The 14,379-nt window shown below is 45.7% G+C and overlaps 1 protein-coding gene and 1 long non-coding RNA gene across 2 annotated transcripts in view; one reads left to right on the top strand and one right to left on the bottom strand.

Moving 5' to 3' along the window:
- The window catches only part of Kcnk10 (potassium two pore domain channel subfamily K member 10), a 130,460-nt gene that overhangs the window by 36,493 nt on the left and 79,588 nt on the right, over nt 1-14,379 (top strand). The window lies entirely within an intron of this gene.
- The window catches only part of LOC110307090, a 2,834-nt gene continuing 476 nt past the window's right edge, over nt 12,022-14,379 (bottom strand). The window contains exons 2-3 of the long non-coding RNA XR_002379355.1: nt 14,267-14,293; nt 12,022-13,281 (exon numbers count right to left, since the gene is read on the bottom strand). This is a non-coding gene — a long non-coding RNA (uncharacterized LOC110307090). The remainder of the gene's footprint in view (nt 13,282-14,266; nt 14,294-14,379) is intronic.

Below are 14,379 nucleotides of genomic sequence, written 5' to 3'. Positions count from 1 at the left end.
CTGGCAAGTGTCAGCCTACCCTGCGCCCTAGCTACCCTGGCGCTTTTCTGACTGGAGAGGCTTGTGGCCCTACTGAGGCCGGATTTCTTTGAGCAAGTCTTTCATGGGATTTCTTGTGACAGAACTCAAAGGTGCACCCATGCATATGCAAATAAGTCAAGACTGACTAAGAGATTGAGCACTTGGGATAGTGTATTGGCTGCTAATAATCCTAATGTGTGTTGTTTCCTCATTAGTCATTGGAGGGGTCACGCTTACTGTAGAAGAATCAATTTAGTCAATAGCAGTACTTTATACTTAAAATTGTAATGGTCTAATGACATTTGTTTAAATATGTCAATTCAACCAAACCTGCTTTTACAGCAAGCCCACTCTTAGAAATAAGCCTACTCCCTGCACAGTGAAGTTAGCCCACTTATGAGGGCAGAGCTTGCTAGTTGGATTACTTTTGGGGGTTTTCTGTGGGGACTGAATCTAAAGCTTCATACATGCTAAGCACATGGCCTGCCACTGAGTCACTTTCCCCGGTCCATCACCCTTTACTGGTCCTATGTTTCAGCACGGACACACTGGCCACCAGGTTTCTAGCGCACAGACTCTGAGAACACATCAAACCGTAGTGCTGTGCACAGTACTTCTAGGATCAGTTTTGGCTTGTGCGTTGGATGGTTAATAGCTGTGCTTCTATCTGGTCCTTAACTTAGGGTTGGCAGACAACATACCAGCTATCCAGTGGAATTTGAATTGCAAAAGAAAATTTGGAAAAGTCTGTTTCAGGTAGTATTTGGCCTACACTGGAAATTTTGTTGTGATTATTTATCTAAAACACAAATTTAACTGGTTGCCCTGCATTTTTTGCTGGCTGTATATGGAAGCTCACCTTGGTCATTTTAAAATGGTTAAAACGGTGGATTTTAGCCACCAGCTCTGGTGATAATAATGCATTTACTAAATCATTTTAGCACACCTCAGAATGCCAAGTATGTAGTAGGTTCTCATCAAATGCCAGGTTTATAGAAATTGCATTATGGGTTGAAGCTGTAGAGAGTGTGGGTAGCTCCCATGAAACCCTTAGTTCGATCTGCACTACCACAGAACCCAGCTGTGGGTAGCAGCGCGTGCCTCCAGAAGAACTGGAGACAAGGGTATAAAATGTTCAAGGCCATCCTTGGGTATTAGTGGTTTGAGGCCAGTTTGGGTGCATGAGACCACATCCTTAAAAAAAAGAAAAGAAAAGAAAAGAAAAGGAAAGGAAAGGGAGTAGAAAAAAAGAGAAAGGAATGAAAAAGAAAAGAAAATTGAGTCACATACGTATGCCCTATGAAGGCAAAAGGAACCACCCACCCTGTACTTGTAGTGTGATGTAGAAAACTTGAGAACTGGGCCTCAAGTGGAAGTCCTTGGTGAGTTAGTGGTGGGGCATGTTGGAATTTGTCTGTGGGATGAAACCCTTGTGCCCATGGTGCAAATGTCTGTTGAGTGGACTGCCTCCCCAGTATGATGGTCTAAGGGTAACTGGCCTCTGAAGGACCATTAAAGTTCTCTAAGTGGCGAAGAACTCTTGGCTCTGCCCACAAATTCCACAAGCGCCAGGGTGAGTCATTTGCTCTTTTAATTGCTTATGGCCATCTCCCTGCTTCTCTTTCCTCTCTTCTCTACGAGACGGAGGCGCCGTAGCCACAGAACTACTTCAGATGACCCCCTCAGAGGCAATTTCGAGGAAATGAAGCACCAGTTGAATTAAGACTATCTGATGAATTAAACATGAAGCGAGGATCTTCTGCAAATGTTCTATCCCTTGGCTCAAACCTGAGAATCTGAAGATTAGATTTTACTTTCTATGAAAATGACTCTTTTCGTCTCGCGGTTTCCCTAGTTGGGTTATTTAGAAGGATCACATACCAGCAGTTAACATTCACTGAAGCTGACAGGAATTCTTTTCGTCTACATCAAGGGCTTAATGCTACTATATGCTACTATTATGTATCTAATTTGACTTAGATTTTCCAATAATAAATCTCACGGTTCCTTGGAGGTAAATATGCTTCTTCTGGCTGCTCAGTTGCATCTATCTGACCAGTCATAGAGCTTTCACCTGGTTATCTATCTGACCAGTCACAGAGCTATCACCTGGTTAACTCTTGAGTCTAAGGATCCATGGCAAGAAAGGATTTGGCTCTTGAAAATGTCACTGGAGCAAACTTCTGTTCACCCTTGCTTTTGGGCATCCTACCCTTAAGAGCATAAGGAGCTGCATGACTCTTGGCAGCTTTCTAGAGGAGTCACGTGACAGAGTGTGTCACCTCTGAGCCCGAGAATGAGTGCTGTGTCACGTGGGGGTAGAGGTGAAGGTACCGTCCTCTGCTCCCAACATAGGATTACTTCTACCCCAATTGCTCAGCTCCTGTGCAGCAGGGACTCTGCTGCTTGTCCCTGTGCACTTGGTGCCTTGGCTCCAAGGGACACTTGATCAACTTTTGTTGAGTTTCTTCTGTGGACTTTAACCGAGGCATTTACAGCGTGTGCGCTGAGGTTGGGATTATGCAAGACCCAGACAGAGATGAAAGGGCCAACTGTCAAGAGGCCTCCTAAAGAGTTTACTCTCTGGCATAAAGAATCGCTAGCAAGAGAGGATATTTTTGGGGATGGGATGAGGAGTTCAGCAGCTGGTGTGGAAAATTCCCTAGGAGCTGTTTCAGCCCCAAGATTGCCCAGGCAGTGCTGACTTTTGCCTTCAAGCAGAGGCGGGCTTATCCTCCAGATATGGGTGCTACTGGAAATCCACAGATCTGTCTTACTACAGGGAACCTAGCCCACATTTTCAATAAGTCTCTTGATTCCTTGAAGACGTCTCTAATCAGAGCTATTATTATCTTAACACTCTTCAGATGAATGGATTTGTACGCCTCCACCGTCACTGTCTCCTCAGCCTCGTGAGTAATACTGGAGGCAACCGCCCTTCTAGTCATATTCTTCCTGCAACCCACACCCACCCCTCGCCTCTGATAGCTGCATGAGCAGCACAGAGATGGTGCTGATGTCAGCATCACGGATGCGCATTTAGAGGAACCTTTTTTTTTTTTTTTTGTAGGGGAGATTACCCAGAAGGTGATGCTCAAATGCAAAGCTGTCTTGTAGGATGTTTTGTACAAACTGTCTTCTCCCTACGACAGATCTTGTTTATTTTTGCAGCTCCGTAGGCACAGTGAAGGAAGACGTGTCTAAATACTCCCCCCCCCCATATGGAAAAGTGTTTCTGAAGGTGGTTTTGGTGGCTGCTGTGAGCCAGGAGCACTGAGCAGTCAGGCTGGGAAACGGGGTTAGCTAGGACTGCTTGCAAAGCAGAATGTTCCAGAAGGGAGGGAGGGTTCAGTCTCCATCTCAGAGACTTGGAATAAAGGCAATGGCATACCTTGTTCAACATAGTTGATTCCTTAAAATATATAGATGGAAGCCAAGTCCAGTTTAGGTGTACTATTTGACACTTTCGGCAGAGAATTCCTTTGCAAATATGTATCTTGTAGAGTGTCTATGTCTATATCGTGTCTACTGATAGTGAGGCTAGCTTTAGTGTCTTTATAATATTTATCGTGACAGAAGGGAAACAGGACAGGACCAGATGAGGAAGGGGGCTGTGGATTGAGAATGGCAGCAGTCCCCAAGGAGATTCCATGTTCCCAGAAATATTCAGCATCTTACCTGTAGAGAAAGCAGAGTGTAAGAGTAGGTTCTGAGAGGTACACTTCTAGGTGTTCCGGGATCTATAACTACCTTTCTCATAGGCTGCAACAAATTACCTGACCGAAGCAGCTTAAATAAGGAAGGTTTTATCCTGGCCCACAGTTCACAGTGAGGTCGTGGCACCAGGAGCTTGAGGCGGCAGCTAACATTGTATCCACAGTCAGGAAGCTGCAAGACAAATATCCTTTGCTAGGTTTCTTTCCCATTTGTTCAGTTCAGGCCCCCGCTGCCCACACACAGGGTGGGGTTTTCTTGCTTCGTTAAACTTTTATGAAAATACCCCGAATGACAAGATGTGTTTCTATGGTGATTCTAAGTCTAGTTAAGATGACAAGGAAGGTTCATGGTCACATAGGATAAATGGAAAGAAAGTTGGCTGGAGAGAAGTGTTGAACATGAAATCTAAGCTGGATGCAGAAGTGACAGGGGGTGCAGGGAGGATGTAGCAGAGGGGAGGGCAGAAGCAGAGTGTAATTTGAGAGCTGGAGGGAGAGGATGCCCAAGTTGGTGTCTCAGTTAACTTGGGCTGGGCTACTGTAACAAAATAGCATGGGCTTCGATACTTATTTCTCCTGGGTCTAAGTTCAGTCAAGACAACTTTAGAGTTCTGTGAGGGTCTCTTCTGTGGTTCCTAGAGGGCAGCTTTCTTCCTGTATCCACACATAGACACTGTTGTCTCTCCGATCTGCTCTTCCCTGTATGTCATCTTCTATGTGCTTTTCTCTCTGGCTTGTACCCATAGCCTTCCTTGGTACACAGGGATCTCCTTCTTGATGTCTCTGGGAGTCCATATCTCCCAGGGTTTTTTCCATATATGGTGGCCACATATTCCATAAGTGGTTGAAAGCTCAGCCCCTGGGCTTCAGAGCTGGACAAACACTGAGAAGGAATAAAGATTCCTGAGTTCCCCGGGCTCAGGCAAAGACTGGAACTTTCCTTGGGCTAGTCTCCTGGTTCTCTGCTTCTCTCATCCTCTTTATGGGCCTTCTCTCAGTAAGTCGAGTTGCACTAAATCACAAGCAGATCTGTTTGGGGGATCCACTATAAGTTCCTGGTTGAAATGGGAAGGTGATGATGGTGCTGGTTAGAACTAGAGGCAATGTGAGGCTTGGATATTGGGTTGTTTGTCTGAGAGTTACTAACAGGAGAGTGCTCTCAATGAAAAGATTTGGAGAATCAAGAAGAGAATTTAAAGATTTATTTATTTATTTATTTATTTATTTATTTATTTATTTATTTATTATATAAACAGCATCCTGCCTGCAGGTCAGAAGAGGGTACCAGGTCTCATTATAGATACTTATGAGCCACCATGTGGTTGCTGGGAATTGATATATATGTGTAGAGTATAGTGGATCCTTGGAAGATGTGCAGGTTGGTGCACCAAGAGGCTGAAGAAGCAGGCAAGGTTCTGAACAGAGGCTTGGGTCTGGGATGGGACAACGGGGAAGGTGGATCAGAGGAGAGGAAGCTAAAAGCAAGAGAAAGACTGAAACTCTAGGGTCACCTGGGTGTAGTGGTGCACACCTTTAACCTCAACACTCAGGAGGCAGAAGCAGGTAGGTCTCTGTGAGTTTGAGGCCAGCCTGGTCTACAGAGTTCAAGGACAGACAGGGCTATTTAGAGAGGCAAACAACAACAACAACAACAACAACAACAACAACAACCCCTTTATAACTCTAGGGTCATGAACACCTACTCTTTTTGTGACATTTGGCCTTGCACTTTCCAAGTGCTTGCTAATGAATGGTGGCTTGGAGACAGGGGATTAGGGAGCCTTCCTGGTGCAGAGAGGACAGTCACTGAATGAATGACAGACGACGAATACATTGAGTTTCTAGTGCGTTATAAACACAGTGCAACTCTTTCTTTAAAGTATTTTGTCCTAGAATTTATTGACATTCCTTAGCTTCTTTTGTCAGTGTGATCAGCTGAGGAGAGATGGACAGATTCCCTCAGCAAGAGAATGAGTTAAGTGCTGAAGTTGTAGGATCTTTCTTCCTAATAACTTGAAATACAATTTTATGTGGTTTTGCCTCTTACTATGGATCTTTAAGGACAATGGCGATATCAGAACACCTACTTAGGATCTACTTGAGTATGACTGAAGAAGACTTTGTAGAGTGAGAGAACAGGGTGTGGAAGGAAAGGAAGGCTGGAGGGGGTGAGGGGGAGCCCTGTCCACGAAGCCTTTGAAAGTGTAAGAACAATGTAGGGATTTTTCAGGATTTCTTGACCATTGCTTAGAGCCTAGATAGGAGGGGCCCCAGTGAAGAGAGGTAACAGCTTTTGACAAGACTCCTGGAGGAGGCAGACCCCTAGCTTAAAGAAAAGGCCCTGCCAGTGGCATTCAAACTAGGATCTCAAATACTTGGTCCCAGAGGAGAGAAGGTATTTTGAAAGGTGCAATTGCATGATGGGGAATGATGTTTCCCTGTCAAAATGTTTTAGTTAATTTAAATTACAGGGGAAAAACATAGGGCATAAATCAAAATATATTATGGAAGCATTTTTGACTAGACTGCAAGAACCCCGGTGGTGGCTGTTCACCTCTACAGTTTTGACTTTGGGGTCAGGACAAAGGGGAGAACAACAGGCGATCTGGATCCCCAGTCTAGCAAATACAGAGGTCACTCTGGGTCCTGGCTCGTTGGTCCTGAGCTGGTGAGGGAGGGTTTACTTTATTGGAGGACAACAAATTCAACCTGTCAGCTCTCGAGAGCTCTAGCAAACCGACGCGTTCTAGAACAGGGGGACTATTGAAGAGGAACCCCGTAATCAAGAACAGGAAGGATGCGGTTAAAACTGACCAGCGATTCTATAGGACAGTGAAACTTCACCTGGTACCCACCCCCTGTGTTCCAGGAACATGAATGATTCCGGGTGTGCCACGGGTAGAAGCTCCATTGTCACTCTGTCGGAGAAGCTGCATCTAGGTTGCCCCCTACTTCCTCTCTGTTCTCTCCCAGACTCCTTTGTGCATCTCATTCACTCATGGTCCCTTAAACGCTGCTCCCTTGAGCTCATCTTTTACTTTCTTCTCACTTTACAACTCCCTCTGGATCATTTCATTCAGTCCTGAGGCTTCAGCACCACTTAGATCCTCATCACACTCATACCCAGGAGCCCAGATGGATTCCCCCCCCCCCCACCTGAATTCTGGTTCCCTGTGCTCCTGTCTGTGGGATAGCTCCTTTGAATGTGCAGTGGGACCACACACACTCAAGTCTCCTGCATTTTCTGCCTTGCAGAACGCTGTGCTCTGTAACCCCTCTGCCTCTAACACGTCTGACTTCTCTCTGATCGTGGGGACCTATGGGTCTTTCTTTCTTTCTTTCTTTCTTTCTTTCTTTCTTTCTTTCTTTCTTTCTTTCTTTCTTTCTTTCTTTCTTTCTTTCTTTCTTTCTTTCCTTCTTTCTTTCTTTCTTTCTTTCTTTCTTTCTCTCTCTCTCTCTCTCTCTCTCTCTCTCCACTTAATTTTATTGATTTTACAACTGGACCACAGTTCCCCACCCCCTCCTCCGTTTCTCTTCAGAAAAGGACCTGTTGCTCACCTCTCTTCTTTGTCTTCTCTGTGATTGCTCAAGTTAAGGGCAGAATATAGCCCAGTAAACTTTTTTTTTTTCTCATTTGAGTGTGGTGTATATGTCAACACATATAAAGCTATGCATGCCTGGCACAGAGATAGGAAGAGGACATTAAGTATCTGCCTCTATCACCCTATGCTTTGTTACTTTGAGAAAGGGTCTCCTGCTTGTGTTTTTTTGTCTAGGCTGGCAACTAGCCAGCGCCACAATCCTCCTGTCTCTGCGGCCTTCAGTGTTGCTGTTACAGACATGCAATGGACCACACACAGCTTTTCCATGCATGCTGTGACCTGAGCTCTAGTCCTCATGTGTTCTTACAAGCTGAGCCATTTCTCTATCCCCTGTCTCACTAACATCTGCCCATACTCTCTCTCGTGAGTCTCTCACATCACAGGCTCTTTCATACTGTTGCTAGACTCACCCCACATTTTTGAGTCTGTGGCTCTTCTTATTGTATTGGCTTCCCGTGCTCACTAACAAGACTTAAATCCACCATGCCTCCTGTTACATTTCTAGCTTTGCCTTAAAATCCTGTATCCTGACTTACAGACTTGATTAAGTTTTAATCATGCCAGCTTGGTTCACTATTCAGCGTGTTTGTCCTTGTGGCACATGTGGTGGCTGATTTTCCTTCCTTTCTGCCTCCCCTTGGTCTATGGCAGAGTCTTGATCTTTCTGTATCGTGGACACCTTTTCTCTGAAGCCTTCTGGGTCTTGGGACCCTCGCACCTCTGCCCAACATGGCTACTGGACACTTGTTGTCTTTATCTCATGGGTCCCACAGTCCTTTCCACTTGGAATGATGCAGAGAGCTCATGTTTATTGAGCACCTGCTTAGAACTAACCATGGAGCAACATGTCCTGTCTTAGTGTGTTTGTCCTACTGAATAGCATTGTTCTTCCTTCTCTGTCCGTGTTGGGGGAGGAGACATGCTTGGAGTAGAGCCAGGACAAGTAGAGAATAGGGGAACTAAGCCCTCTGTCTTAGACAGGATGTGAAGAGATACCTTGGCCAAGGCAACTCTTATAAAGGAAAACATTTCATTGGGGCTGGCTTACAGTTTCAGAGTTTCAGTCCATTAATATCATGGTGGGAAGCATGACAGTTTGCAGGCAGACACAGTGCTGGAGAAGGAGCTGAGAGTTCTACATCTTGATCTGCAGGCAGCAAGGAGAGACTGTCTTCTGTAGGCAGCCAGGAGGAGGGTCCGATTCCATTCTGGGCGGATCTTGAAGAGACCTGAAAGTCCACGCCCACAGTGGGACACCACTTCCTCCAACAAGGCCACACATACTCCATTAAGGCCACACCTCCTAAGAGTGCCACTCCCTATGTCCAGGCATTGAAACACAGAAATCCATGGGAGCCCAAACCTATTCAAACCACCTCATCCTCTTTTTTCAGGATGCTTGCTTTCTGGCTTGCCTAATGCTTCTTATGAACTATGGAGTTGTATTGGATTGTAGACTCATGGAAGGGAGTTGACTGGACGACCATTTCCCAAGTCCTAAACGCCTTATTCTCTGGGCTCCTTCTCACCATTATTGCCGTTGTTTCAGCTCTGCCCTTGCTTTATAGATGCAGAAGATCTTGGGATGCTCAGGAGGAACCATGTGCACACTAGTCCTCCAAATGGAGTTGGTTCATTAAGCCCCAAATGAACCTTCTCCTTTATACTCTTCCAGCGTGGGGTGTGCGGTAATGGAGCATGGCAAGAAAAGCCTCAAAACCTTGGTTATCTTCAAATCCAAGTTTGTTCTTAGTCAGAAGGGAGGCAGACTAGAGGGGGAGTTTGTCTCCTTAGGGTGAGAGATGACTCACAAAGATTGATTTCTTTTCTGACCTAAAAACTATTTCATGTAGATGAATAAAAACGACTTTCAAGCACCCCATTAAGAGGACAAGAGAGCCCAGAACCAAGTGTTGGGAACACAGTGCAGTGTCTCCTTCTTTATCCTTTCCATAAACAACTCACCCCAATGGTGCCCAGATCATTTTGTCTTCTGAGGACTTTATCACTTGAGTCTGGATGTCTTCGTCTGAAAACATGCAACAGCAGCAAGTGCGCCTCTGCATGCTGATTTAACAACATCAACTTTTCTTTGGAGCAGGTATCTGAACTGGTGATTTTTATGTGTGGTATGGAGGAATGGATAAATTCAGGAGTGGAACAAACTCTAGTCAGAAGCCTCCCACTTATAAGCACTCATACATTCCACCTTGAAGCAGAGAGATAGATGATCATTCTAGGGTTTGGTGGATCAAAGAGGGCTTCTCAGTGGTGGTGACACTTATGAATTGTCAGAATTTGTCAAAAAAATTGGAGTAAGGAGATGCAGGGAAAGGGAGAACAAAGCCATGTTTCTCCAGGACAGTGGCATAGCTAAGGTGGCATAGTGTTGGCCGGCTTGGGTTTGGTTGGAGCAAAGGTTGTTTGTAGGGGTGTGGAAGTGGGTGGGACAGGGAGATAGGTGAGTGCCAAGTCCTGGATGGGAGTCTTTGGGTAAGCCACAGGGAGTCTGCTTCCTACCCTGGACATGTGCTACCTGCAGTAGATCTGCTTTGCCGGACAGCTCAGACAGCTCCGGATAGCTGTGATGTGCAGGATGGAAGTGAGGGAGAGGGGATCAGGAGCTGAGGCCGTGACTCAGGTGAGAGAAAATGAGCATCTTGTTGAGGAGGTGGGAGAGGGCAGGTATGAGGCAGGGGGCCAGCCTGTTCTCAGCCATCTCATTCTCTTTCCATTGGCGCTCAAGGGTTTTGGACCTTGGTCTGTTCTATCTTGAGTTTACTGTTTAAGGTTTGTATTATTTGTATTAATTATACATTACAGTCTGTTTCATGTGACCTTTTCATACATATACATACACATATACATATGACCATCTTCACCTCTGATTTTACTCACCCCCATTCCTGTTGACCCCTCTCCTCATGTCAACTAGCCCCCTTCTACTTTTTTTCCTTTTCTCTTCCTTCTTTTCTTTTTTCTTTGCTGTGACTCAATGAATTTCATCACGGCATGGGCAGAAGCTGTTATCCACAGACCACAGACAACTAACCATTGGCCATAGCTCTGAAAAGGATGTCTCTCCTCCCCCCAGCATCTATTAAGGGCTGAGAGATCCTAAGGAGGGTTGGGTAGGCTGGAGTTCAAGACCCTTTTACAGTTCTGCCATGTTGAATTCCACCAGGCCATTTTCATACCATTTTGTAATGTACTTTCACTGTGTCCTACTAGCCTCCCCTCCCCCACCCACTCTCCCCGTTAGTCCCTCCTTTTCCCCCCATACAATGTCACTTCTACTTGCCTATAATCTGTATGTACATAATTTTATATATGTCGCTGTAAAATCTAGGGCCCACGAATGAGAGAAAACGTGTAACATTTGTACTCCTGAGGCTGACTTAATGTAATCGTTTGCAGTTGTAAATCTTTCATGCAGTGACATAATTTCAGTTTTGTTTTGTTTTGTTTTGTTTTGTTTTGTTTTGTTTTGAGACAGAGTTTCTCTGTGTCCTGGCTGTTCTGGAACTTGTACTGCCGCTCAGGCTGGCCTCAATCTTGCAGATTGCCTCTGCCTTTCAAGTGCTGGGATTAAATGTGTGCACCACCACAGCCTGGCTCATGATTTCATTCTTTATGGCTGGGAGCAACTCCATGTGTGCATAGCCCATGTTTCCTACCCATCCCTCTGCTGATGGATGCCTAGGTTGCTTCCATAGCCTAGTGACCATGGAAGGAGCTGTAGTAATCTGCTGAAGCTTTGGGGAGGATGGAGAGAGAAAGCAGTGGCTCTCAGAAGCATAGCTGCCTTCGCAGTGGTACTGTGGCTTGCTCCTCCGTGTCCATAGACCAGACTGTATTTCCTTTCTCAAAAGGACTAGCTTGATTGCCTTTACAGTATGGAACCTTTACCCAGAGGGGCTACATGGAAACAGGATGAGCCAGGTTTGGCTGCTGGGGTATCTGGGACCCAAGGGGGCCACACCTCCCTTTTAATGGTGGCTGCCTTACAGGTAGGTATGGTTGGAGCACTGGAGGTGGATCTGTTGGCCTTTCACCTCTCCTGTGTTCTTCCTAACACTTGACCCCTCTAAGTTGAAAGTGGATCCCACCTAGGCCCGTGGAAGCCCTTTAGGGAGTATGGGTGAGCTTAAGGCCAGGGCTCCTGACATTCTATGAGGCTAATGTGCAGGTGTCTCGGGGAAGATTTCAGGCCTTGCTCATGTATGGGAGGTGAAGTAGGGAGGCAAGAGGGAGTGGATTGTCACTTCCAGTGAGTGCACCCAACCATGGTTGTCCTTTACCTGGTTTTTCAGGAAGACTCACATTGCTGGATGGCAATGGAAGGTCTGAGGAGGCTGTGTTTCAGGCTTTCAAGAGATCTGTAGCCCTTTAGATGCTCTTTGCTCTCAGTAGTGTGACAGAGTGAAGGCACTCAAGGATAGGTGTCTGAAGACAGAGGCAAGCTTGCCACTGTTTACAAAAATGGTTTCTCAAGTTCTTCTCTCTGGCCTTAGTTTCCTTCTCTGTGAGGGGGCAGGGACAGGTAAGAGTCACTGCCCTCCATGAGGAACCTTGTGAAGCTACGATGGACTCATGTATGCCTAGGCTTGTGCCAATCCCACTGCTAATTCTGAAGGCAGGGATGCATTTTATCTACTCATATCCCCCCTGTACCAAGCATAGAACAAGGCAAGCTCAAATGTTTATTGATTGGATCTATGAAAGAATGATACAGTAAAGTCTGCGGCACATGGCGAAACCACTAGGAAGTTATTCAACCACCAAAACCTGACTTCGGCCGCATGGGCGCCTGTTTTCATCCCCACACAGGTAATGATAAAGTAATGTTCTGAACACTCATGAGAAACGATTTAAAAGTGAACACAAACGGAAGGGAAAATTCCTTCCAATGTATTCTTTCTTTCTTTTTTTTTTTTTAAACACTCTTTGACGGAGCTGGAGAGATGGCTCAGAGGTTAAGAGCACTAACTACTTTTCCAGAGGTCCTGAGTTCAATTCCCAGCAACCACATGGTGGCTCACAACCATCTGTAATGGACTCTGATGGACGCCCTCTTCTGGTGCATCTGAAGACAGAGACAGTGTACTTACATAAAAGGCAAATAAATCTTTAAAAAGTATTCTTTGAGAGTTTCTGCCCTTCACCCAACATCTCCTTTTATATCGGCTCTCTACAGCTCTTTTACTGTTAAATGCCTTTCTGTGGAAGCTGCAAAGTATGATAGGCCATTACACTATGGGATCTGTCCGTTATTGATATGCTATGTGGGAAAAACTCCATCACTGCTAGGAAATAGGAGTTTCCTCCACAGATCAGAAACCATTTTCATGCCAGTCTTCCTTTGAGTTTTAACAGAAGGGCCTCTCTGACTGAAATTGCCTTGTTTCTTAATTCTTCCTTTCCTGTGCTCCGCCGCAGAAGTGATTTCCAAGTTAGATTCTTCTACTTTTAATCCTGGCTCTGCAATCGGGCCACTTGACCTTGGCTTCGTCCTCTAAGCTGCCTGGGTCTCATTTTCTTTCTCTCTGCGGTGAAGCTGTGATGGCTGTGAGCATGCCCTTGCAGGCCTCCAGTTGGAGGGCGAGCAATTCACCAAGAGCCAAGGGAGTGTCTGTGAAATCGGTTGCCTGAGTTGTACAGCAGGCGTGCTTCTCCTGTGAGCTATTCTCAGCCAGATTCGAACTTGCAAGGCTGACGTGGTAGAATTGTTCTCCGGAGACCCAGAACTTCCCAGATGGCTGACTTTGGCTCAAGAATTCCTTGACAGGTTTTCCAAACCTTTCTTAGATAGCAGGTGGTCTAGAATGCTTCCATCCATCCCTCTCCACCCTCTGTTACTCAAGGGCAGACTAACATAGAGCGTTCGTGTCTGGTGGCTGTTTTACCTCTCTGCAACTCCTTCTTTTCCCATTTGCATTTCCCTTAGTTAAAAAAAAAAGGGCACATTTAGCTCCCCTTTGGCATCCGCTTCTGGGAGAATCCAGAAATGTAGAGTGTGATACATGACGTAATGAGGATCGATGCAGTGGTGTCAACACTGTCACTGTTACCACCACTGCTGCCGCACCCCCATCCCCGCTGCTCCTCCCCTCCCATCACCGCTGCAATCACCACCACCACCACCACCACCACCACCACCACTAATTTATGTAGTTTCATTTCTTTGCAAAAGACAGAGACCATTATGACTCATCCCAGGTCACTAGGTAGTTTTCTGTTAAGAGTGAGAGCAGCTCTAGTTTTTTTGAGAATAAACAGAGCAATGAAAACACCCTCTGAGAATGTATTCAACCTCAAGGGAAACAGACTCCAAATCCACTTCTAGCTGCTGAAATGTGCGCTCATATTTGCTAAAGCAGCCAACTCCATTTTTAGTCAAATGCACAAAAGGTTTTGTAACGTTCTGAAGTCCTTGCCAGGACTCCTGACATCTGCAAATATACCCCAATCAGCAAACCAGGGCAGCTCATTTGCTGTTCCTGAAAGCCCTGTGAGGTTAAAAAGAAGTGGAGTTATTATTCACATTTCCCAGAGCAGCAAACAGAGAAGCTAAGCGACTGTTCCAAGGTCGCCTAGTCGATGATGGTTTGAGGATAAAACTGTTTTTTGCTCCAGTGCTTTGCAAACTGAGGCATTATCAGATTTGATTCAAACCCTTGTTCCTGGGGACAGTTCTTAGCAAACCGGTACAAAGAACTGGCCTAAAGCCTAAAAGAACTTTCCCAAGGCCAGTTCCACCTAGCGTTGGGAGTGCTGAGATTTCTGGAACTCTCTCTTCTGCACTGGGAAAAGATCTACCCCCAATGGTTTCTTAGTCTACAGCAAGCACAGGTAAAGCAATCAATATGGAAGAGTAGGTAAAGAAAAACAGTGATTAGATAGTGAACCATCAGATGAGGTGCTCACCACTCTAGTATTGACGACTGGAATAGCCTGATTCAGAAAGCAGACAAAAGGCAGCAATATCAAGTTGGAGGCGGGGCTACAAACATTCAGCAGAAATCAACGGGGGTGGGGGG

This window comes from Mus caroli, chromosome 12, assembly GCF_900094665.2.
Source record: "Mus caroli chromosome 12, CAROLI_EIJ_v1.1, whole genome shotgun sequence".
Lineage (NCBI taxonomy): Eukaryota > Metazoa > Chordata > Mammalia > Rodentia > Muridae > Mus > Mus caroli.
Note: the sequence above shows the minus strand (reverse complement) of the source record. Positions and strands in the feature narration are given on the sequence as shown.